General features: G+C 42.9%; 1 long non-coding RNA gene and 1 pseudogene across 1 annotated transcript; one reads left to right on the top strand and one right to left on the bottom strand.

The window, feature by feature from the left end:
• Window positions 1–1,170: 1,170 nt before the first annotated feature.
• On the bottom strand, window positions 1,171–5,981 carry LOC100430757 (AP-3 complex subunit sigma-1 pseudogene; annotated as a pseudogene).
• A 7,385-nt stretch (window positions 5,982–13,366) lies between these two features.
• LOC144340555 (uncharacterized) lies at window positions 13,367–14,902 on the top strand. Its single transcript, XR_013416803.1, has 2 exons — window positions 13,367–13,503; window positions 14,766–14,902. It is a non-coding gene; the product is annotated as an uncharacterized LOC144340555 (long non-coding RNA).
• Window positions 14,903–23,246: the final 8,344 nt, after the last annotated feature.

Here is a 23,246-nt window from a genome sequence, read left to right as displayed (position 1 = left end):
TGAATCTAGGCAGAGAGTATACAGGCTTTCATAATAATATTCTTTCCATTTTCATATATATTTGAAAACTTTCAAAACAAAGGGGATGTGACAAATCTGTGGACCTGCCATATATAGTTGAAAATTTTCTTTTAAAAATATTGAGAGATATCCAAATACAATGTGAACACAAAATTGCAACTGAAAAGTTATGATTAAATATTCACAGCCATACCTAACCTAATGGACTGCAGATAATATTGTATTAGACCTATAAAAACTGTTTAACTTGAATTTTTTTATTGGAGTTTATTTAAACTAAGAAAAAAGGTCATGGCTAGGTGTGGTGGCTCATGCCTGTAATCCTTGCAATTTAGGAGGTCCAGGTAGGTGGATCACTTGAGGTCAGGAGTTCGAGACCAGCCTGGCTAACCTGATGAAACCGTGTCTCTACAAAAATACAAAAATTAGCTGGACGTGTTGGTGCATGCCTGTAATTCTGGTTATAAAACCATCAGATCTCATGAGAACTCACTCACTATCATGAGAACAGCATGAGGGAACCTCCCCCATGATCTAATCACCTCCTTCCCTTAACATGGGGGGATTACAGGTTCCTCTATCTGGGAGGCTGAGGCATGAGAATCTCTTGAACTCAGGAGGTAGTGGTTGCCTTGAGCTGAGATCGCATCATGACACTCCAGCCTGAGTGACAGAGTGAGACTCTGTCTCAAAAAAAAAAAAAAAAAAAAAAAAAAGAACAAAGTCATAGTATTTTCACACAATATACACTCGGTTCTTTAAGTGACAATTGTGACAAATAGCAGAAAGAATTAAGGAATGCTACACTTGTAATCAATACAAAATACCAATGTTTTGGGTGATACATAAAGAAAGATCACAAACACTTTTCAAAATATCATAGTAGCCAATATATAGGGAATGCCTTTGGTGGGCATAGAAACAAAGTTTAGAAAAGAAAACAAATCACACTGGAACTATTTGATTTCTTTAAAAATCACTGAACAAGAAAAGGTACATTGAACTTCACATATTGATTTTATACAACTTCTGTACAGTACCTTGACTTAAATCCAAGGGCAAAAGTTAAGACTCTCCTTTATTTTTGGTGAACAACTACAAGGTAAACTTGGATGACCTTTTCCCCTGGATTTTACTGAAAATAGTCTTTTAAATTTTTTGTCTAAAAGAGGGCAGGTTTGGCACTTTTATACTGATGTCACCAGTGTTAACGTTTCTTGGAATCTTGGGAAGATTTATATTCTACACAGCTGATACAGCATGGGCTGTTAGGTTCCTGCAAAGCCAACCTCTGTTTTTTTCAACTTATTTTGCACATTGATTTGTGTAACAATCTCATTCTTGTTGGTCTCTGATCTGGTTTGACTCTGTGTTCCCACCCAAATTTCATCTCAAATTATAATCCCCACAGGTCGAGGGAGGGACCTGTAATCCCCACATGTCAAGGGAAGGAGGTGATTGGATCATGGGAGAAGTTCCCCCATGCTGTTCTCATGATAGTGAGTGAGTTCTCATGAGGTCTAGTGGTTTTATAAGGATCTCTTCCCCCTTTGCTCTTGGCTCTCTCCTGCCACCATGTAAGACGTCCTGCTTCCCCTTCCATCATGATTGTAAGTTTCCCAAGGCCTCCTCAGCCATATGAAACTGTGAGTCAATTCAATGTCTTTTCTTTATAAATTACCCAGTCTCAGGTATGTCTTTATAGCAGTGTGAAAACAGACTAATGCAGTCTCTAGTACCATTCTCCCAATATCATTTGTACAAGAATAATGTGAGCCACATGGAAAATGAAATCCAGTTCACATTTTCAAAAACACTTGCCTGATGTTTCCATAAGTACTCAAATTAGATCTAAAATACCAAATCCATTTTCTGAAGAACCCACACAGAAGACAAAATATGATATTACGTGAGGTCTAGAAATCAGTTTGTTGTCATATCCTCCAATTAATAATCCTCCTTCTAGAAATTTACAAACATTTTCATCTCTCTTAGATACCAAGTGGAAAGTCTCCCTGATGATTTGCTGTTGTCTGTTTTCACTGTAGAGCTGGTGGAACTTGGAGAGCTGTGGCTTCCTGTGGTTGTTGAAGGTGACGGTCACCTTGATCCTGGCTGGGCAGTGCTGGAGCAACTGCCTCGCCTGGGGATCTCACTGGCTATCCTTCTCCTCAACTTGGATTTTTAGTTGTCTTTTTATTTCTTTGTTTATTGTTGCTATTGGTTTTGTTTGTTGGTTTATTTCTTATTTTGGGACTTTTAGCATAAAAGGATGGAGATAATGAATGGGTACAGAATGGGAAAGAGTGGATATAATGAGACACCCATATCCATCACCTACTTTCAACAATTACCTACACTTTCCCAGTCTTCTTCCATGTATTCTCCACACTCTATTGTCTATTTTTCTGGAGAATTATGAAGTAAATCTAATATATCATACCATTTTACTTGTAATGATTTTACAGGATAAAAACACTGCCACAAGTCATCATCATACCTAAAAAATTTTATTGGGGTAAAGTTTTTTTTTAAATTTTTTTTTGAGACAGAGTCTGGCTGTATTGCCCAGGCTGGCGTACAGGGCTGCAATCTCGGCTCACTGCAAACTCCGCCTCTCGGGTTCACACCATTCTCCTGCCTCAGCCTCCCAAGTAGCTGGGATTACAGGCACCCGCCACTGTGCCCTGCTAATTTTTTGTATTTTTAGTAGAGATGGGGTTTCACTGTGTTAGCCAGGATGGTCTCATTCTCCTGACCTCATGATCTGCCCACCTCAGCCTCCCAAAGTGCTGGGATTACAGGCGTGAGCCACCGAGCCCAGCCTGGGGTAAAGTTTTTAATGTCTGCAATAGTTCTTCATATTATTTTGGTTGAATTTTCTGATATTTTTAATTGAACTAATACAATATTGAGGAAATAATAAGTATCTATACTTATGCAAAGGCCTTGAAGAAACTGAAGTTTAAAATGAAACACTACCAGTGATAAAAGATAAATAATGGCACTGGTGCCCAGAAAAAAAATTAAAGGAGTCTTTTGTATAAAATCTTTTATATAAAATCTAAATACCAAAAAAAATTTGACATGCTGATATCAGCAAGAGTGTGGGAAAACAAATATTCTCATAGTGAATCGGTGAGAGTGTGAATTGGATAGTGTGCCAGTGAGATGGCACGTTGAAAGGGTAGCTGAAGGAAGTTTAGCAAAAGACTTATTTATAGAGATGTGCTCAGGGTTAGGGGAACTTGCAAGGGCTGGTGAAAGATCCAGGGACAAGCAACTGCAGGAAATAGCTTCTACCCGATCTGACTGACAGGGCAAAGGGAAAGAGCTTTTCTTGAAACATGGTGGGGACTAGGTTCGGTGGCTCATGCCTGTAATCCCAACACTTCAGCAGGCCAAAGAAGAGGATTACTTGAGTCCAGGAGTTTGAGACCAGCCTGGGAAACAGGGAGACTCTGTCTCCACAAATAATATTTTAAAAATTTAGCTGGATGTAGTGGCAGACGCCTGTGGTCCCAAATACCAGGAGGCTGAGGCAGGAGGATCACTTGAGCCCAGGAGGTCAAGGCTACAGTGAGCTGTGATTGCACCACTGCACTCCAGCCTGGACAACTGAGAGAGACCCTGTCTTATTAAAGATAAATATTTTTTTTGAAAAGGAACATTGTGGACTTAGTAGCCACTGGGGAGGAGCTGCTTAATGGAAGCTGGCTTCTGGTAAGGGAATATAGCCAGTGCCAAACAAAGGCTTGGGGCTCCTTCCTTCTGCCCTCCCATCTCTCACAGAAGTCCTGAACGGACACTGGCTGCTAGAGGTTTATAGCCTCCTGGAATACAGAGTAGGATCAGGACAGATAGAGTGTGTATCTAGAGAGGAAAACATGATCCAACACAAAGGACAATTTAATATTATCTGCCAGTTTTAAACGAACACCCTTGAATCTGCAATTCTAAGAATTCAACCTACAAACTCAAATGTATGTAAAGTTGGAAAGTTAAAAATGGAAGTATTTTATATTCATTGAGAGTTTACTATGTAGGAGCATCAAGCAAGGTACTCTCCATTTGATCCTTACAAGAACCCTATGAGTTTGGCACTATTATTATCCCTATGTCACACTTTAGGAAGTCAAGGTTGGTAAAGCTCAGACATTTACTCATGCTCACGTTAATAAGTGACAGCACAGGTATTTTAACCCAGACAATCTGACTCCAGTATCTGAGCTACAAGGAAGTTCGTAGCAGCATTGTTTGTGGGAAAAAAAGACTGAATACGAACTTAAACAACTGTGGTTTGGGGATCTGGTAAATAAATTGTGGCACATCTACACAGTGGAATACCATGCAACTTAAAAAAAAAAGGGTAGGGGGAGGGGGGAGGGATAGCATTAGGAGATACACCTAATGTAAACGACAAGTTAATGGGTGCAGCACACTATACATATGTAACAAACCTGCACATTGTGCACATGTACCTTAGAACTCAAAGTATAAAAAAAAAAGAAAAAAATGGAACCAGGTGTGGTGGCTCACGCCTGTAATCCCAGCACTTTGGAAGGCCAAGGCAGGCGGATCATGAGGTCAGGAGATCAAGACCATCCTGGCTAACACAGTGAAACTCCGTCTCTATTAAAAAATACAAAAAAAAAAAAAAAAATTAGCCGGGCATGGTGGTGGGTGCCTGTAGTCACAGCTACTCGGGAGGCTGAGGCAGGAGAATGGTGTGAACCCGGGAGGCAGAGCTTGCAGTGAGCTGAGATCGTGCCACTGCACTCCAGCCTGGGTGACAGAGCAAGACTCTGTCTCAAAAAACAACAACAAAAAAAATGGAATAGGCTAGGTGTGGTGGTATACACCTGTAGTGCCAGCTACTTGGAAGGTTGAGGCAGGAGGATCACCTGTGCCCAGGAATTGGAGACCAGCCTGGACAACATAGTGAAACCCCATGTCTTCAGAGGGAAACAAAACAAAACCAAAGAATGGAATAGATCTACATATACTGATAGGGAAGTATCTCCAAGATACACAACATGTGGAGAGGAAATGTGCAGAGTGTTGTGCAGTCTGTGTACCCATTTGTATATAAAAATGAAAGGTGCATTTTAATTTAATCTCTCAGTAGAAGGACTGATAATTAAGGGATAATTTTTCAGTGTATATCTTTTAGTATTGTTTTAATATGTGTATTACTTTGCAATGAATACCTGTAATTAAATAAAAAGCCACATACATACACATGCAAATGTGTGTGAAGTGTCTGGAACAGAACAGTAATAGCTAACATTTATTGAGCACTGTTCTAAATTTTTATATGTATTATCTCATTGAGTTATTCAAAAGAACCCTATTAAGTAGGTATTATTCTTACCACCCTGTATTGGTCTGTTTTCATGCTGCTGATAAAGACATACCCGAGGATGGGCAGTTTACAAAAGAAAGAGGTTTGTCGGACTTACAGTTCTACATGGCTGGGGAGGCCTCATAATCATGGTGGAAGGTGAAAGGCATGTCTCACATGGTGGCAGACAAGAAAAGAGAGCTCGCGCAGGGAAACACCCCCTTATAATACCGTCAGATCTCGTGAGACCCATTCACTATCATGAGAAGAGCACAGGAAAGACCTGCCCCCATGATTCAATCACCTCCCACTGGGTCCCTCCCATGAGACATGGGAATTCAAGATGAGATTTGGGTGGGGACACAGCCAAACCATATCACCCTGATTTTAAAAATGGAGGAATGTGGTCACAAAGAGATGAAAGAATTTGTCCAGTGTCACCCAGCCAGTCTAGCTCCAGAGCCAGTGCTCACAATTCCCTCTCAATAAATGACTACTATTGTTTTTAATGATTTGTCCAAAGCAGTATTAACATTTTCAACAGCTGCATTGTAGAGCTGGTTCGTTTTAATGCATAATCAATCAAAACCATAATTTTTTCCATCCTATACTTCATCTTCGTTTCAAAAAGAAACTTTACTTTTTTTGTTTGTTTTATCAGTTGCAACCAAGCCTGGTCACTAAAAAACAAAAAACAAAAAAAAAAAAACAAAAAACAAAAAAACTTGTTTTAATCTAAAAATATCCTTTACGTTTATTCTAGTCAAAATGTCAACCTGTTGACATTTGAGACTGAGATTCCAGCCTGTGGAGGTAATTGTGACTCTTTAGTGAAGCCATTATGTTAACTATCCCTCCTAGCTTTGGGTAATCTTTAAACCTGATAAGCATGCCTCTGTGCCAGCATATAAATTACTGATAATGTTGCCAAACAGGACAGTGATGAGGCAGAGCTTTGTGAGATGTCACAGTGACTCTTGGTCAAGTTGTCCCTGATGTATTAATTCATTCACCCTGCTTGGATTGTTCAAACTGCTGAGTCACCTATCACGTTTCTTCATCCTGTCTCCAAGGACAATATGATAAGTTTTGCTCATCATTTTGCTGGAATTATTTCTGTTACTCATTGATTTACCACCATAACTGTGCCTCCCCACCACCCCAACTTTTTTTTTTTTTTAAAAAGAGTCTCAATTGAAAGGGTTTGCTCACAGAACACATAGGGTGGCTTCTATTATCATCTCATCTTACATAAGTCCTTGCAAAGTGCTTGTACAGTGGTGTTTGTTCACAATTTACCAGCAGCAATTCCAAGTTTACTAATTCCAATTTTGATTATGCTTTTTCCTCTTTTTAAAACTTTTTGAGGGCTGGGAGCAGTGGCTCACGTCCATAATCCCAGTACTTTGGGAGGCCAAGGTGGGCAGATCACGAGGTCAAGAGATCGAGACCATCCTGGCCAACATAGTGAAAACCTATCTGTATTAAAAATACAAAAATTAACTGGGTGTGGTGGTGCATGCCTGTAGTCCCAGCTACTTGGGAGGCTGAGGCAGGAGAATCATTTGAACCCGGGAGGTGGAGGTTGTAGTAAGCTGAGATCGTGCCACTGCACTCCATCATGGGCCACACAGTGAAACTCCATCTCAAAAAAAATTTTTTTGAGTTTCTCCCCCTCAGTCTTTTGGTTTCTCTTTATGTGTCCTATAACTTCTCAGAATAATTATGGCAACCCAGAGCACATATACCTATCTCTTTAGTATTCTAGGTGTTACCAGAAAGGGGTCCCTGATCCAGACCCCAAGAGAGGGTTCTTAGACCTCATGTGAGAAAGAATTTGGGGCGAGTCAACACAGTACAGTGAAAGCAAGTTTGTTAAGTAAAGGAATAAAAGAATGGCTACTCCATAGACAGAGCAACAGTGTAGGCTGCTTGACTAATTATACTTTTAGTATTTCTTGATTATATGCTAAACAAGGGGTGAGTTTTCCAGGAAAGGGGTGGGCAATTCCCAGAGCTGAGGGCTCCTCCCTTTTTTAGACCATATAGAGTAACTTCTTCACTTTGCCATGGCATTTGTGAACTGTTATGGCGCTGGTGGGTGTGTCTTTTAGCATGCTAATGCATTATAATTAGCTTATAATGAGTCATGAGGACCACCAGAGGTCATTCTCATCTCCATCTTGGTTTTGGTGAGTTTTAGCCTGCTCCTTTATCACATGTTGTTTTATCAGCAAGGTCTTTGTGACCTATATCTTGTGCTGGCCTCCTATCTCATCCTGTGACTTAGAGTGCCTAACCTGGAATGAAGTCCAGTAGGTCTCAGCCTTATTTTACCCAGCCCTATTCAAGATGGAGTTGCTTTGGTTCAGACGCCTCTGGTGTAGGGCTGTGTTTTGTCTAGTTCTAGACACTTAAATTCATTTTTCAAACATCTGCATTGTTATTTGATAATCTTATATACTCTTTTTTTTTTTTTTGAGACGATGGGCATCTTGTTCTGTCACCCAGGCTGGAGTACAGCGGCTCCATCTCGGCTCACTACAACTTCCACCTCCTGGGTTTAAGCGATTCTCCTGCCTCAGCCTCCTGAGTAGCTTGGATTACAAGCACCCGCCACCATGCCCAGCTAATTTTTGTATTTTTAGTAGAGACCGAGTTTCACCATGTTGGCCAGGCTGGTCTTGAACTCCCTACCTCAAGTGACCCGCCTGCCTTGGCCTCCCAAAGTGCTGGGATTACAGGTGTGAGCCACCACATCTGGCCTATTTTTTTGTTTGTTTTTTTTGGAGACGGAGTCTCGCTCTGTTGCCCAGGCTGGAGTGCAGTGGCCAGATCTCAGCTCACTGCAAGCTCCGCCTCCCGGGTCTACGCCATTCTCCTGCCTCAGCCTCCCGAGTAGCTGGGACTACAGGCGCCCGCCACCTCGCCCGGCTAGTTTTTTGTATTTTTTAGTAGAGACGGGGTTTCACTGTGTTAGCCAGGATGGTCTCGATCTCCTGACCTCGTGATCCGCCCGTCTCGGCCTCCCAAAGTGCTGGGATTACAGGCTTGAGCCACTGCGCCCGGCCTGGCCTATTCTTATATACTCATTTATTGAGTTTCTTTTTTTTCTTTGATAAAACTGCAGATTACTAACTATTGCTTTACAAAAAAGATGAAAGAAAATAAATGGTGATTTTCCTTGCTCATTGTTATCTCTTAGCATTTATGCTAACTGCCTCAAAACAGCAGAGAATACTGCTCATCCTGTTTATTTTTTTTAAATTCAAATGTAATTCAAATGTAGTTTTAAAAGCCCTTCCCTCACAATAGGGTGAAGAAGGAACAGGAGAAAGTCTTTCTTTTCCAATCTCCATCTTTGCCCCTGTCCTAGAATAGGCGCTGCTAATCTGATGAGATTCTAAAATAGTGAATGGCACACTTCTGCTATGGGGAGAGGTCACTAAAGTACACTTGTCCTTTTTACTTCTCCTGGGACAGCAGGTGCCTTCTAGGCAGAGACATTTGCTCTTTTTTCTCTCCTCTATTTCTCTAAACCTTCAGGAATCCTCAATTCTGCGTGGCAGAAAGACTCTACTTACGTCCTGAGCCAAAATTTTGTGCTGCAGCATAGCTTATCCAGGATCCCTAAAGAGGCAGTTACAGGAACCCACTTGAAAGTAAAGGGGTACTTGCTAGGGTATCTTACATGCTGTTGTATCTTTCAAACCTCCTTCTAGAACCTCAAAGGAAGTGGAGATGGCTGGGTTGAGGCAGGATTTGGGTATTCTTGAGTCCCCAGCCGAGGGCCTCTGTCGACAAAAAGAGTCAAACTCTGTAAAATATTTGAAGAGATTTGTCCTGAGCCAAATATGAGTGACCATGTCCTGTGACACAGTCCTTCCTCAGGAGGTCCTAAGAACATGTGCCCAAGGTGGTCAGGGCACAGCTTGGTTTTATACATTTCAGGGAGGCATGAGACATCAGTCAAATACATTTGAGCTGTACATTGGTTCTGTCCAGGAAGACGGTACATCTCGGAGGCAGTGGTGGAAACCAAAAGTTTTATCAGGCAGATGAAGCCTCCAGGTAGCAGGCTTCAGAGAGAATAGATTCTAATTGTTTCTTATCAGACTTAAGATCTGTGTTGATATTAATGACAGAGAGGTATAATGAGGCATGTCTAACCCTCACTCCGTGTGATGGCCTGAACCAGTCTTTCAGGTTGAATTTTAGAGTGCCCTGGCTTAGGAGGAAGTGCATTCAGATGGTTGGGGGGCCTTGGAATTTATTTTTGGTTTCCAGCTTCTTCATGAGCATGTAAACTGAGCTCTTGCTCAGAAGGCTCCATACAATGTTCTGCCGTCGCCATCTTGATTATCAATACTTTTTGTTTAACAAGGGGACTCAAATGTTTGTTTTGCACTGGATTCCAAAAATTATGCAGCCAGTCCTAACCCAATCCTGATAATTAACTGCACTCCATCCCACCATTACTTCTAAAAACACACTTCCTTTTAAGGAGGAGGATTTAAGTTTCAGTTTGTTCTTGGTTTTAGCTTTTCAAACACTGTTCACGTAGGTTTTGGGAAAGATACTCTTTCTTTCATCTTTTGTATAAACCTTTTACATTTCTGAACTCCTAAGAAAACTTTATACTCACATTGGGATTTTTCGAAATTTAAACTAGAGCTTGTTTTCTAATTTTCTTAAACACTTTTGGAGTCTTAAATCATGGGATAGATTTTGCTTCTTTTCATTGAATTTTTAAAATCTGTTTGCCAAAGGTATACTTCATATCTAACTCATAAATTCCCAAAAGAAAAATGCATTAAGCAAATGTATAACACAAATAAGAAATCATGTGACTTCCCCTAATTCTCCCTTCTTCTGAAAGTATGTTAATTATTTTCATAAGTCTACGTAGCTACACCTAGCTTGCCACTAGCACTCCCTCTTCATTCAGGTAGGAGAAAAATGATTCACAAACCAATTTCTAAATTATTTATCCAGTCTTTCTCAAGAAAATAGCCTTTCTTGGAATGGTAGAAAGTAACTTTACTCGGCCAGATGCGGTGGCTCACACTTAAAGCCCAGTACCTTGGGAGGCTGAGGTGGCAGATCACTTGAGGTCACGAGTCTGAGACTCCATGTCTGAGGCCAACATGGCAAAACCCTGTCTCTACTAAAAATACAAAAATTAGCCCAGTGTCATGGCACGTGCCTATAATCCCAGCTGCTCAGGAGGCTGAGGTAGGAGAATCGCTTGAACCCTGGAGGTAGAGGTTGCAGTGAGCCGAGATCCAGCCACAGCACTCCAGCCTGGGCTGGAGTGAGTGAGACTCCATCTCAACAAAAAAAAAAAAAAAAAAAAAAAAAAAAAAAAAAAGAAAAGAAACTTTACTATCTCCAATGGATGTATTATCTAGAGTAAAGTTTAGCAAAATACCGTCTTCAAGCCAAAAACAGGCCTGCCTGGGAGCTAGGAATGCTTTTTATGTATTTTTAAGGCTTGTAACAAATGAATGAACAAAGAGTATGCGATTCAGAAAGTCTAAAATGTTTACAATCTGAATTTCTACAAAAAGAAGTTTGCCACCTCCTGATGTAGAGAGCAGTAACAATTTGCCTTCCCTCCCCACGGAAGTCAAAGTAGAAAAAAATTACTCTAAGCTATAAAGAAACTTGCGGTTGTTAAATTAAATTTATAGGAGCCCATCGATTTAGACTGAGCTCCTTCACTAGGCCTCAGCAGATCAAACCAAAATGGAGTCACTTATGCTAAAATTCCAGGTCACCTTGGCCGGGCACTGTAGCTCAGGCCTGTAATTCCAGCACTTTGGGAGGCAAAGGTGGGAGGGTCGCTTGAGCCCAGGAGTTTGAGACCAGCAGGGGCTACATAGGGAGACTCCAACTCTACAAAAAATAAAAAAATTACCCAGCCATGATGGTGCACACCTGGTGTCCCAGCTACTTGGGGGGCTGAGATGGGAGGATCCCTTGAGTTCTGGAAGCCGAGGCTGCAGTGAGTGGAGATCGCACCACTGCCCTCTAGCCTGAGCGACAGAGCGAGACTGTCTCAAAAATAAAAAATAAAAATAATTCCATGCCACCAAGACAAAATCAAGTTGTTTGCTTGACCTTCCAAGAAATCAGGAAGTCCAAATCCCCAAATAGGCCAGTTTTAGCCAGCATGACAAGGTTGTCCCCTCTGCTTTGACCTTTATAAGGAAAGTAACTGTGAAACAACCAGTCTCTGTTCTTTGTTTCTGCTATCTTTGGCTATTTATTTATTTATTTATTTGACAGTCTCCATCTGTTGCCCAGGCTGGAGTGCAGTGGCACAATCTCGGTTCATTGCAACCTCTGCTTCCCAGGTTCAAGGATTCTCCTGCCTCAGCCTCCCGAGTAGTAGCGAGGATTACAGGTGTGCACCACCACGTCTGGCTAATTTTTGTGTTTTTAGTAGAGATGGGGTGTCACATGTTGGCCAGGCTGGTCTCCATCTCCTGGCCTGAAGTGATCTGCCCACCTCAGCCTCCCAGACTGCTGGGATTACAGGCGTGAACCACTGCTCCCTGCCTCTTCAGCCTTTTTCTATAAATACTACCCAGTTTGCAGAACTGAATTATATGAACTTCTGGTTCTAAGAGTTGCCCAGTGTGCAGATTGTTCTTTGCTCAAGTAAACTGTTATATTTGTTTTGTCTAAAGTTTTTCTTTAGTTGTGGTCTTCAACACTCGCTGGTCCCTTAATCCCATAGTTCCTGGTTCTTTCTCTCTCTCTTCACAGCAGCCATTTCTACCAAGTTTAGGAGCACTCCATTGCACTCTCCGTTCTTGGCAAGGCTATAGTCCTAACCACTGACCTTTCTAGGTGAAACGCTTGTGGTTTGCGCCGCTTGCTATAAGCCAACCTGGCTGCCCCAGTCAGGAGTCAAGGCAGCCCAGCTCAAATTGAGTTCCTTCCACTCAGAGAGGTCCACGGGGAACTGGACGCAATAGGGATGCTTGTTGCAGTGAATATTGGCTGACCCCTCCCGTCAGACTCTGTTTTAGTGAGTAAAAATGCTCATGGGGGCCGGGCGTGGTGGCTCATGCCTGTAATCCCTGCACTTTGGGAGGCTGAGGTGGGCGGATCACGAGGTCAGGAGATCGATACCATCCTGGCTAACACGTGAATTCAAAAAAAAAAAAAAAAAAATTAGCCGGGTGTGGTGATGGGCGCCTGTAGTCCCAGCTACTCGGGAAGCTGAGGCAGGAGAATGGCATTAACCCCGAGGCGGAGCTTGCAGTGAGCGGAGATCGTGCCACTGCACTCCAGCCTGGGCAACAGAGCGAGACTCCATCACAAAAAAATAAATAAATAAAGCTCATGGGATCTCCTAAGGGGAGCTCTTCAAAACTAGGGTTATTCAATTTTCTGAGGTCTCTCGTTAACCTCAAGTTTAGAAGTACAAGGGCACAGAGTGACTGGTCATCTGCTGAGGGGGTCTATCCCATTTTTGGGCCTTGTGCATCCTTGCAATATAACCCCACATGCATCTTTCTTGCAGTCTGTGAGGGCCCTAAAAAAATGCATGCTCAGTTGCAGTCCTGACCTAGTACCAGTTTCCCCTCATTCCTGATGGTTGACCTTGCTCCTACCACCAGGCCAAGTTTGCCCCTGCTACCTTCCTTTAGGCTTTTTCCTTCTGCCACAACTGAAGCTCAAGTGGCCTACTGTGGGGAAGAGGGGTTGGCGCAGTCTGCTGCAGGTGCAGGCAATTAGATATGTGATGTCCGTTGAGATTTTAAAACAAAACTGGTTTATCTGCTCTTAAGTATCACCATAATAAAACCATCATAAAAAGCATTGGTTGCCGTACTAAAGCATGGCAGATAAGATACTGTTACAGGATCTCTGGGAAGTTGATTTTTCTGGCCAGAAACATCTGTGGCCGTGGTACGCAGACAAAACACTTTTCGTTTAGTGTTAGAACGGCTGAGAGGAGCGGGAGTGGGTAGCTCTTCTCTGTAGGCAGGTCATCCCGTGTAGTGTTCAGCTGTCTGCAGGGAGGAGGCCCTGGAGAGCAGAGCTCCATTTCTGCAGTTCACCTAAGCTCGCAGCAGGGAGAGTACTCCTCTCTGCCGGCAGTTTCTGCAGCTCTCAGAAAAGTGAGTTATCCTCTCTGGAGCTGGTCGTCCCGTCGTCGTCGTCTCCAGCTACCAGCAGAGAGAATACTTATCTGCACAGCGCGTTGTCCCGTCTTCTGTCTGTCCTCTTTGTTCTCTGGTCGTCCTCTGCTTTGCTCCGGCTAAGCCCAGGGCTTTACGGACCTCAGAGGGGAGGAAGTGCATGCCTATTGGCCCATGGGCTGCCATGGGCAGCCCCGAAAAAGGCACCACGAGTCCCCATTCTGGTCCGCAGGACTGGCAACCTGGCTCCCAGCCTTCAGGCCTTCCCTGGCCTGAAGGTGAGGCCTTACTGGGGACCTGCCCCCTTTTGTCCAGGAATTAATCTGGCTGCTGCTGCTATTCACCGCCCTGGGGCTGGGCCCCAACCCTGCTAGGAGATCAGAGCTGGCACCAGGAGCAGAGAGGCCAGGTAGCGAGAGTAGACACCCCCGAGCCTGCAGGGATGGGGCAGGGCCAAGGTGGGTATCCCATGCCCTCAAAGGGAGCGGGGTTCAGGGGAGGGAACATCCCAGGCTCCTGAGGGTGCAAGCTGCACAGATGCCCAGGTCCTGAGCCTGGGAGGGCAGCCACAGCTGCACCGGCAAAGCTCCTGCCCCACCAATTAGGAAGGGTCGGAGTTTCTGCTTTTCCCCGACTCCTGCTGGCTCTGTGAAGTGGGAGGCCCAGGTCTGCAGCTACAGGTTGGGCGGCTGCAGTTGCACCCAAGAGGGCAGATCCTGCCTGCTCCTGGCCCCCTCCCAGAGCGCAGGGAGGATTCCATCCACAGCCACAGTTGGGCAGCTGTAGCCCCGCCCAGGAGGGTGTGGCTCCCACCAGTTGTATGGAGGCTGCAGCCCCCCCCCCACCCCGTGCCTCCCTGCTGCAGCTGACGTGATAACAGCAGCCACTGCCATCACTATTGCCTGAAAATAGTCTTTTGCTAGTCAATTCTGCACAATTGCGGCAGTTACTATCTTCACGTATGTGTGCTATGGTTTGGATGTTTGACCCCTTCAAATCTCATGTTGAAATTTGGTCCCCAGTGTTGGAAGTGGGGCCTACTGGGAGATGCTTGGATCATTAGAACCAATGATCATTAGAACATTAGATCTCTCATGAGTAGATTAATTGGGTGGGGTGGAGGGTGAGTTCTTATTCTATAGTTCCATTAAGAGCTGGCTGTGAAAAAGAGCCCAGCACCTTCTCCTCTCCCCTACCCTTCTCTTTCTCACTTCCTCTCTCACCGTGTGATCTCTACACAGCAGATCTCAGCTTCACCTCCACCTTCCCCATGAATGGAAGCAGCCTGAGGCCCTCACCAGAAGCGGATGCTGGCACCATGCTTCCTGTGCAGCCTGCAGAACTGTTAGCCAAATAAACCTCTCTTCTTTGTAAATTACCCAGCCTCAGGTGTTCTTTTGTACCTACATAAATGGATTAAATCAATGTGTTAGCTTGAAATTGGCACATTTTTATTATTCCACCTTTAATAAACATTGCATTCTACATGGAAGGTAATTCAGAGAACTCTGTTATATAGTTGGCTCCAATAAACCCAGCCTCAGCCTCACAATTAGTTTGGAGAGTAAGTTTCTAATGGAATCATTTTAATTCACACTGGATGAAGTTTCTGTATCTGCTCCCTGAGGTACTATATATATATATATATATATATAATTTTTTATTTTTTATTTATTTTTTATTTATTTTTTTTGAGATAGAGTCTCATTCTGTCACCCAGGCTGGAGTGCAGTAGTGTGATCCCAGCTCACTGCAACCTCCTCCACCTCCTAGGTTCAAGTGATTCTCCTGCCTCAGCCTCCTGAGTAGCTGGGATTACAGGTGCCTGCCAACACACCCGGCTAAGTTTTGTGTTTTTAGTAGAGACAGGGTTTCACCATGTTGCCCAGGCCGTTGTCAAACTCCTGACATCAGGTGATCCACCCGCCCTGGCCTCCCAAAGTTCTGGGATTACAGTCATGAGCCACCTTGCCTGGCCTATTTCTGCTTTTATGCACTAGATTCAAAATAATGAAAGCACAGAGACTGTAAAAGTAGAGAAAGAGAACTTGAGTTATTTCAATTCTGTCATTTTGTATGTGACCACTTGGGATATATATCATGCTTAAAATTTAAAACAAAGAGTGTGGACTGAGAGTTGTGATATTTTGTTTGGAAAGTAAAAATTTTAGTTCATACTTGAAATATTTTACTGAGTTTGTTAATAGTAACATTTGTTATTGTTTAAAACTAATGATTCAGGCCAGGATTGGTGGCTCATGCCTGTAATCCCAGCACTTTGGGAGGCCGAAGCAGGTGGATCACCTGAGGTCTGGGGTTCGAGACCAGCCTGACCAACATGGAGAAATCCCATCTCTACTAAAAATACAAAATTAGCCGGGCGTGGTGGTACATGCCTGTAATCCCAGCTGCTTGGGAGGCTGAGGCAGGAGAATCACTTGAACCCGGGAGGCGGAGGTTGCGGTGAGCCGAGATCACACCGTTGGCAACAAGAGCAAAACTCCATCTCAAAAACAAAACAAACAAACAAAACAAACAAACAAAAAAACACTAGTGACTCATGAACATGTCCATGTCAGTAGTATGATTTAGTATTATTCCCTAAATTTTATCTTTTTCCTGTAACACAAAAGTATTAATGCATTGTTGTTTTCTTTTTTATTGCAATTTTGTTTTTTTTTTAAATAGGGTCTTCCTCTGTCACACTGGAGTGTAGTGGCATGATCATAGTTCACTACAGCCTCAAACTCCTGGGCTCAAGGCATCCTTCTGCCTCAGACTCCTGAGTAGCTGGGACGACAGGCACACACCACCGTGCCCAGCTTGTGGTTTTCTATTAAACAATTTTTTTACTCACATAATTATATGTATAGAGTTCAAAAACAGAAAAATGTCACTTTCTGCATTTACTTTCTGGAATTTTATTATTTTCTTCATGATTATTTCTGAAGATAATTTTGTCATAGAGTAGGGGTCTCTGTGTTAAAAATTATCCCCTGGGTGGATGTCTAATAAGCTCAGCACACCTCTGGGTATCCTTCCTCCAGCCCACCTGGTTTTACTCCCGTGCTCTCCTGCCTTTTCAAATGCCACACTTGTTCCACAGCCTTATCTGCCTCTCCCTCACCACCTTCAACCTTTCCCTATCTCGTGGCTCCTTTCCAGCAACAATTAAACATGCTCAAGCATGTTTAAACGTTTTCCTCTCTTGACTTTTGCTTCACTGCCAGATTTCTTTAAAGGGGTTTCTGTATTTGCTGACTCCATAGGTTCACTTGCTACTGTATCTGCAATCCACTGCAATGTGATCCTTGAACCTATATCACTGACTTTCTCTTACAAAGTCCAACAGCAACTTCTTATTAATAAAGTAATTGACTTTTTTCCATATTTACTGTTGCTTCTAACAGTTGATCTTTTTTTTTTTTTTTTTTTTTTTTTTTTTTTTGAGACAGAGTCTTGCTCTGTTGCCCAAGTGGAGTGCAGTGGTATGACCTTGGCTCACTGCAACCTTCGCCTCCCTGGTTCAAGTGATTCTTGTGCCTCAGCTCCCTGAATAGCTGGGACTACAGGTGCGTGTCACCACGCCTGGCTAATTTTTGTATTTTTAGTAGAGACAGGGTTTCGCCATATTGGCCAGGCTGGTCTCGACCTCCTGGCCTCAAGTTATCTGCCTGCTGTGACCTCCCAAAGTGCTGGGATTACAGGCCTTAGCCACTCTGCCTGGCCTGCTTATTTCTTAAAATCCTCACATGCAAGATGCCACACTCTACTGGTTTCTATTGCCTCTCGGGATCCTGCTTTGCAGTCTCCCTTGCTACCTCTTTTTTTCTCTGCCTGTCTTTTAAGTATCAGTGGTCCTCAGGATGGTCCTGAGCCCTCTTACCTCCTTCTCCACAGTCTCCCTGAGTGATCTCCTTCACCTTCAGAGTGAGGACAGCAAGGATCCAAGAAGTGGGGTGATCTTTCCAGGGTCACACTGAGATAGCAGCAGAGTAAGGGTCAGAATTAGTTCATTCTGTTTAACGTAAGTCTGTTGTGTGCCAGATGTGGTGCTGAGCATTGGGGATAGAGAGGCAAATAGGATGCTATCCTTCTCCCTCCAACTTTTGCAACCTGCATAGCCCTCCCTCTCTCCTCCCATTTCATCTGGCCCCTGCCTGTCTAGCACCTACTTATCCTTCACGTGTCAGTTTAGATGTTACTTTGTCTGGGAAACTTTCCTACCTACTCCTAAGACTTCCTTCTCCCGGGTCCTTCATACCTTTTACCTACTCTCTTGCATTTCTCACATTGTCTTCTAATAACAATTAAACATACTTTTCTGTTCTTCCCCACTGGGCCTCCCTTTCTTAAAGGATTTCTCCTCTGGTTGAGCTGAGAATAGTAGAACAAACCATGCCACTAGGACCCACACCAATGTTTCCATTTTCCCAAGAGGGCCAATGGCCAGGGCAATTGATAATAAGCTTTTTGAGGGCAGCAGGACTGTGTCTGTGGCACCAGCATACCCCCAATACCCAGTTCCCTACCTGGCAAATGGTAATTGCTCAGAAATTGCTTGCTTTATGAAGAATGATTGAATGAACCACATGACTTTATGCTAAATGTTGGAATAGAACTTTGAGAAATGTCAACTTTCCCAGGCAAATAAAAAATTATAGAATAGGAGGGTTATTCTGTTTGGAGGTGGACAAAAGGACTGGCTGATTTCTGGAGGTCCCTACCAATCCAATGATTCTGAGTTTGATTTAATATATTCCTGTGTGGGGAAATGGTATCATTTTTTTCTTTTTTATTAAAATTCCGAAGAACATTACGTAGACATTAATGAAAGTCTAGTTGGCTCAGTAGGTGAGAAAGATCAATACAGGTTGTTAGATGAATGAGTCTTTCAAATTAAAGATCTGCTTTAATTACATTAGATAGCATTGCCACCTAGTGGGTAGTACAAAATTCTTCACAGAACTACATGCCATGAATATTTTTTGGTAAATTATTGTGAATAAGGTTATTAACATTCTGAAACTGAATCTAAACAGACTAGTTCAGGAAGAATTCTGTTGGCCTGGTATTCACTGTACGCAGGAGTTCCAGCTAACTTCTTATCATGAAGTCAGCAGAGATTTCTGATAAGAAAAGTTCAAAATTTCTCTGAATTTTTTTGTCCTTATAATATATCCCACTAAGGGGGTTATAGAATTATGTGTTCAAAATATACTTGAATAAATTCTTTTTTTTTTTTTCTTTTTTGAGACAGATTTTTGCTCTTGTTGCCCAGGCTGGAGTGCAATGGTGCGATCTCGGCTCACTGCAACCTCCGCCCTCCAGGGTTCAAGAGATTCTTCTGCCTCAGCCTCCCAAGTAGCTGGTATTACAGGCACCCGCCACCACACCCAGCTAATTTTTTGTATTTTTAGTAGAGATGGGGTTTCACCATGTTGGCCAGGCTGCTCTCGAACTCCAGACCTCAGGAGATCTGCCCACTTTGGCCTCCCAAAGTGCCGGGATTACAGGTGTGAACCACTGCGCCTGGCCTTTATTATTATTATTTTTAAATAAGCAAATACATACACATATTCTTCTTTGTTTCTGTCCTTCATTTAAAAACTTTTTTTAGAGGTGCATTGGCCCAATCATAGCTTACCGTAACCTCAGACTTTTGGGCTCAAGTGATCCTCCTGCCTCAGCCTCCTGAGTAGCTGGGACTACAGGCACATGTCACTGTGCTTGGCTAATTTTATTTACTTATTTACTTTGTTATTATTATTTTGCAGAGACAGGGTCTTCCTGTGTTGCCCATACTGGTCTCAAACTCCTGGTCTCAAGTGATATTTCTGCCTTGGCCTCCCAAATTGTTGAGATTACAGATGTGAGCCACTGTGCCTGGTGTCTTTATTTCTTTCTTATATAAGAAGGAGAGGTCGGGTGCAGTGGCTCACGCCTGTAATCCCAGCACTTTGGGAGGCTGAGGCAGGCGGATCATGAGGTCAGGAGATCAAGACCATCCTGGCTAACACGGTGAAACCCCGTCTCTACTAAAAATACAAAAAATGAGCCAGGATTGGTGGCGGGCACCTGTAGTCCCAGCTACTTGGGAGGCTGAGGCAGGAGAATGGCATGAACTCAGGAGGCGGAGCTTGCAGTGAGCCAAGATTGTGCCACTGCGCTCCAGCCTGGATGACAGAGCAAGACTCCATTTCAAAAGAAAGGAAAAAAGAAAAAAAATAAGTAGAATAGTATGTATGCTCTTCCACTCTGCTTTTTTTTTTTTTTTTTTGTGAGACAGAGTCTCACTCTGTCACCCAAGCTGGAGTGCAGTGGTAGATGGGACTACAGGTGTCCGCCACCATGCCTGGCAAATTTTGTTTTTTGTATTTTTAGTACAGACTGAGTTTCATCATGTTAGCCAGGATGGTCTTGATCTCCTGACCTCGTGATCCGCTGGCCTTGGCCTCCCAAAGTGCTGGGCACTCTGCTTTTTTCATTTAAGGATGTATCCCATAAATCTGTTCATGTCAGAGATCTTAAATTTTTTTCATGGTTCTATAATACTACCTTGTGCAGATATACCATAATTTATTCAACTCATTGCCTATAGATGTGCAATTAGGTTATTTCCAATATTTAGGTATTATAAATAATGCTACAGTGAGAAAGTCCAGAGTAAATTCCTAGAAGTGGATTTGCTACATCCAAAGTCAATGTGCATATAATTGTAGAAATGCCTTGTCAGGGCCAGGCATGGTGGTTCATGCCTGTAATCCCAGCACTTTGGGAGACCAAGGCAGGCAAATCACTTGAGGTCAGGAGTTCGAGACCAGACTGGCCAACATGGTGAAAACCTGTCTCTACTAAAAATACAAAAATTTAACTGGGTGTGGTGGCAGGCACCTGTAATTCCAGCTACTCGGGAGGCCGAGGCAGGAGAATCTCTTGAACCCGGGAGGCAGAGGTTGTAGTGAGCTGAGATCATGCCGTTGCACTCCAGCCTGGGCAGCAAGAGCGAAACTCTGTCTCAAAAGAAAGAAAGAAAGAAAGAAAGAAAGAAAGAAAGAAAGAAAGAAAGAAAGAAAGAAAGAAAGAAAGAAAGAAAGAAAGAAAGAAAGAAAGAAAGAAAGAAAGAAAGAGAAAGAAAGAGAAAGAAAGAGAAAGAAAGAGAAAGAAAGAGAAAGAAAGAGAAAGAAAGAAAAAGAAAGCAAGAAAGCAAGAAAGAAAGAGAAAGAAAGAAAAAGAAAGCAAGAAAGCAAGCAAGCAAGCAAGCAAGCAAGCAAGCCTTGTCAGATACAGACAAATTCCCTTCCATAGGGCTTTTAACATTTGACACTCCCATTAGCCATGTGTATGAGTCCTTGTTTTCTTCCAGCCTCATCAGTAGAGTATTTTATTAGTTTTCTGTTGCTCTGTAGAAATTTCCACAATCTTAGTGGCTTAAGACAAAACATGTATTATCTCATACTTTCTGCACCACAGGAATCTAAACAAAGTTCAGTTGGGCCCTAAGCTCAGGGTCTTACAGGGCTGTAAACAAATTGCTGGCCAGTGCATTGTTATCTAGAGGCTTCACTGGAGAAGGATTTGCTTCTAAACTCATTCCAATTATTGGGAGAATTCATTTCTTTGGAGACGTAACACTCATGGCCACTTGCTTCTTCAAGGCCAGTAAGAGATACGTCAAAAAAAGTCTAAGCCCTCTGTTGAAGGACATCCTAATGATTAAATCAAGGTCAACAGGATAATCTCCCTTTCGATAATTTAAAGTATACTGATTTGGGGCCTTAATTACAATTATAAAATCCCACCACCTTTGCCTTATTGAATAACCTAATCATAGGCATAATATCAGAGGTCAGAGATAATGGGTGGCATTTTAGGATTCTACCTACTGTAAGTATGTTGTCAAACTTTTCTGTAGCTGCTAGTCTGATAGTTGAAATAGTTTCTCGGAGTTTTCATTTGCATGTCTCTTATTCTCAGTAAAGTTGAGCATGGTTTTGTATACTTAAGGACCATTTCTCTATCATTTTCTGTGAACTGTCCATTCCTGTCTTTTGCCCGTTTATCTATTGGGCTGTTGGCTTCCCCCTCTCAATGCTTTATAGCTCTTTAAAAATTAGGGAATGTAGTCTTTTATTTGTGAAAGAAATTCCCTATATTTTCTCTTACTTTATCATTTGTCTTTGCTTATGGAAATCATCTGATTTTTAAAATACAGACAATTTCCATTTTAAGACAATGTGTAGACCACCATTGTGTATGTGAAACAAAATATATTTAATGCCCAGGGGCCACCTTCTAGACCATCTTCAATCCTTTAAATAATTCTGTACTAAAATAATCCCCTAAAGATCCTGAGTATATTATTATTAACATCATCTGAGCCGGGCGCGGTGGCTCAAGCCTGTAATCCCAGCACTTTGGGAGGCCGAGACGGGTGGATCACAACGTCAGGAGATCGAGACCATCCTGGCTAACACGGTGAAACCCCGTCTCTACTAAAAAATACAAAAAAAACTAGCCGGGCGAGGTGGCGGGCGCCTGTAGTCCCAGCTACTCGGGAAGCTGAGGCAGGAGAATGGCTTGAACCCAGGAGGCAGAGCTTGCAGTGAGCTGAGATCCGGCCACTGCACTCCAGCCTGGGCGACAGAGCAAGACTCCGTCTCAAAAAAAAAAAAAAAAAAAAAAAAAAATCATCTGAGTCTCAAGTCCCGAAACCTTCATTAGTAATGTGTTTCATCATTTCATTTTTCTTGGCTGTGCTTATACTCATCAAAGAAATGGTTTGTCAAAAAATAAGTTGGTGCAATGTAATTATTATTTATTAATCTGAAGTAAAACAAAAATGAAAAAAAATTGGTGCAAATATTTGTGGTTGCTAAAGTTTTGTTTTGTTTTTGAGATAGAGTCTCACTCGGTCACCCAGGCTAGAGTACAGTTGTGTGATCTTGGCTTACGGCAAACTCCACCACCTGGGTTCAAGCTATTCTCCTGCCTCTGCCTCCTGAGTAGCTGGGACTACAGACGCATGCCACCATGCCTGGATAATTTTTGTATTTTTAGTAGAGACAGGGTTTCACCATGTTGGCCATGTTGGTCTTGAACTCCTGACCCAAGGGTGATCTGCCTGCCTCGGCCTCTCTAAGTGCTGGGATTACAGGCATGAGCCATGGCACCCAGTGGTTGCTACCTCCCTATTCCATCATTTAATCCTTTTTAAATTAATATTTTAAAAATTTTATTATTGACCAGGTGCAGTGGCTCACGCGTGTAATCCCAGCACTTTGGGAGGCCAACGTGGGCGGATCATGAGATCAGGAGTTCGAGGCCAGCCTGGCCAACATAGTGAAACTCTGTCTCTACTAAAACTACAAAAAATTAGCTGGGTGTGGTGGCGGGCACCTATAATCCCAGCTACTTGGGAGGCTGAGGCAGGAGAATTGCTTGAACCTGAGGGGCAGAGGTTGCAGTGAGCCGAGATCACGCCAGTGCACTCCAGCCCGGGCAACAGTGCGAGACTCCATCTCAAAAAATAATAATAATAATAAAAATTATTATTGAAAGTTCCAAACATGTATAAAAGTAAAGAGAGTGAATAAAAAAATCTTCATGTTCTCATCCATACTGGCCTCAGCAGTTACCAACACAAGGCCAATACTGCTTTATTTATACCAATGGTTCTCAACTGGGGATGATTTTGCCCTGCAGAAGGTTATTTGACAATG

The sequence above is a fragment of the Macaca mulatta genome, chromosome 4 (assembly GCF_049350105.2).
Source record: "Macaca mulatta isolate MMU2019108-1 chromosome 4, T2T-MMU8v2.0, whole genome shotgun sequence".
Lineage (NCBI taxonomy): Eukaryota > Metazoa > Chordata > Mammalia > Primates > Cercopithecidae > Macaca > Macaca mulatta.
Note: the sequence above shows the minus strand (reverse complement) of the source record. Positions and strands in the feature narration are given on the sequence as shown.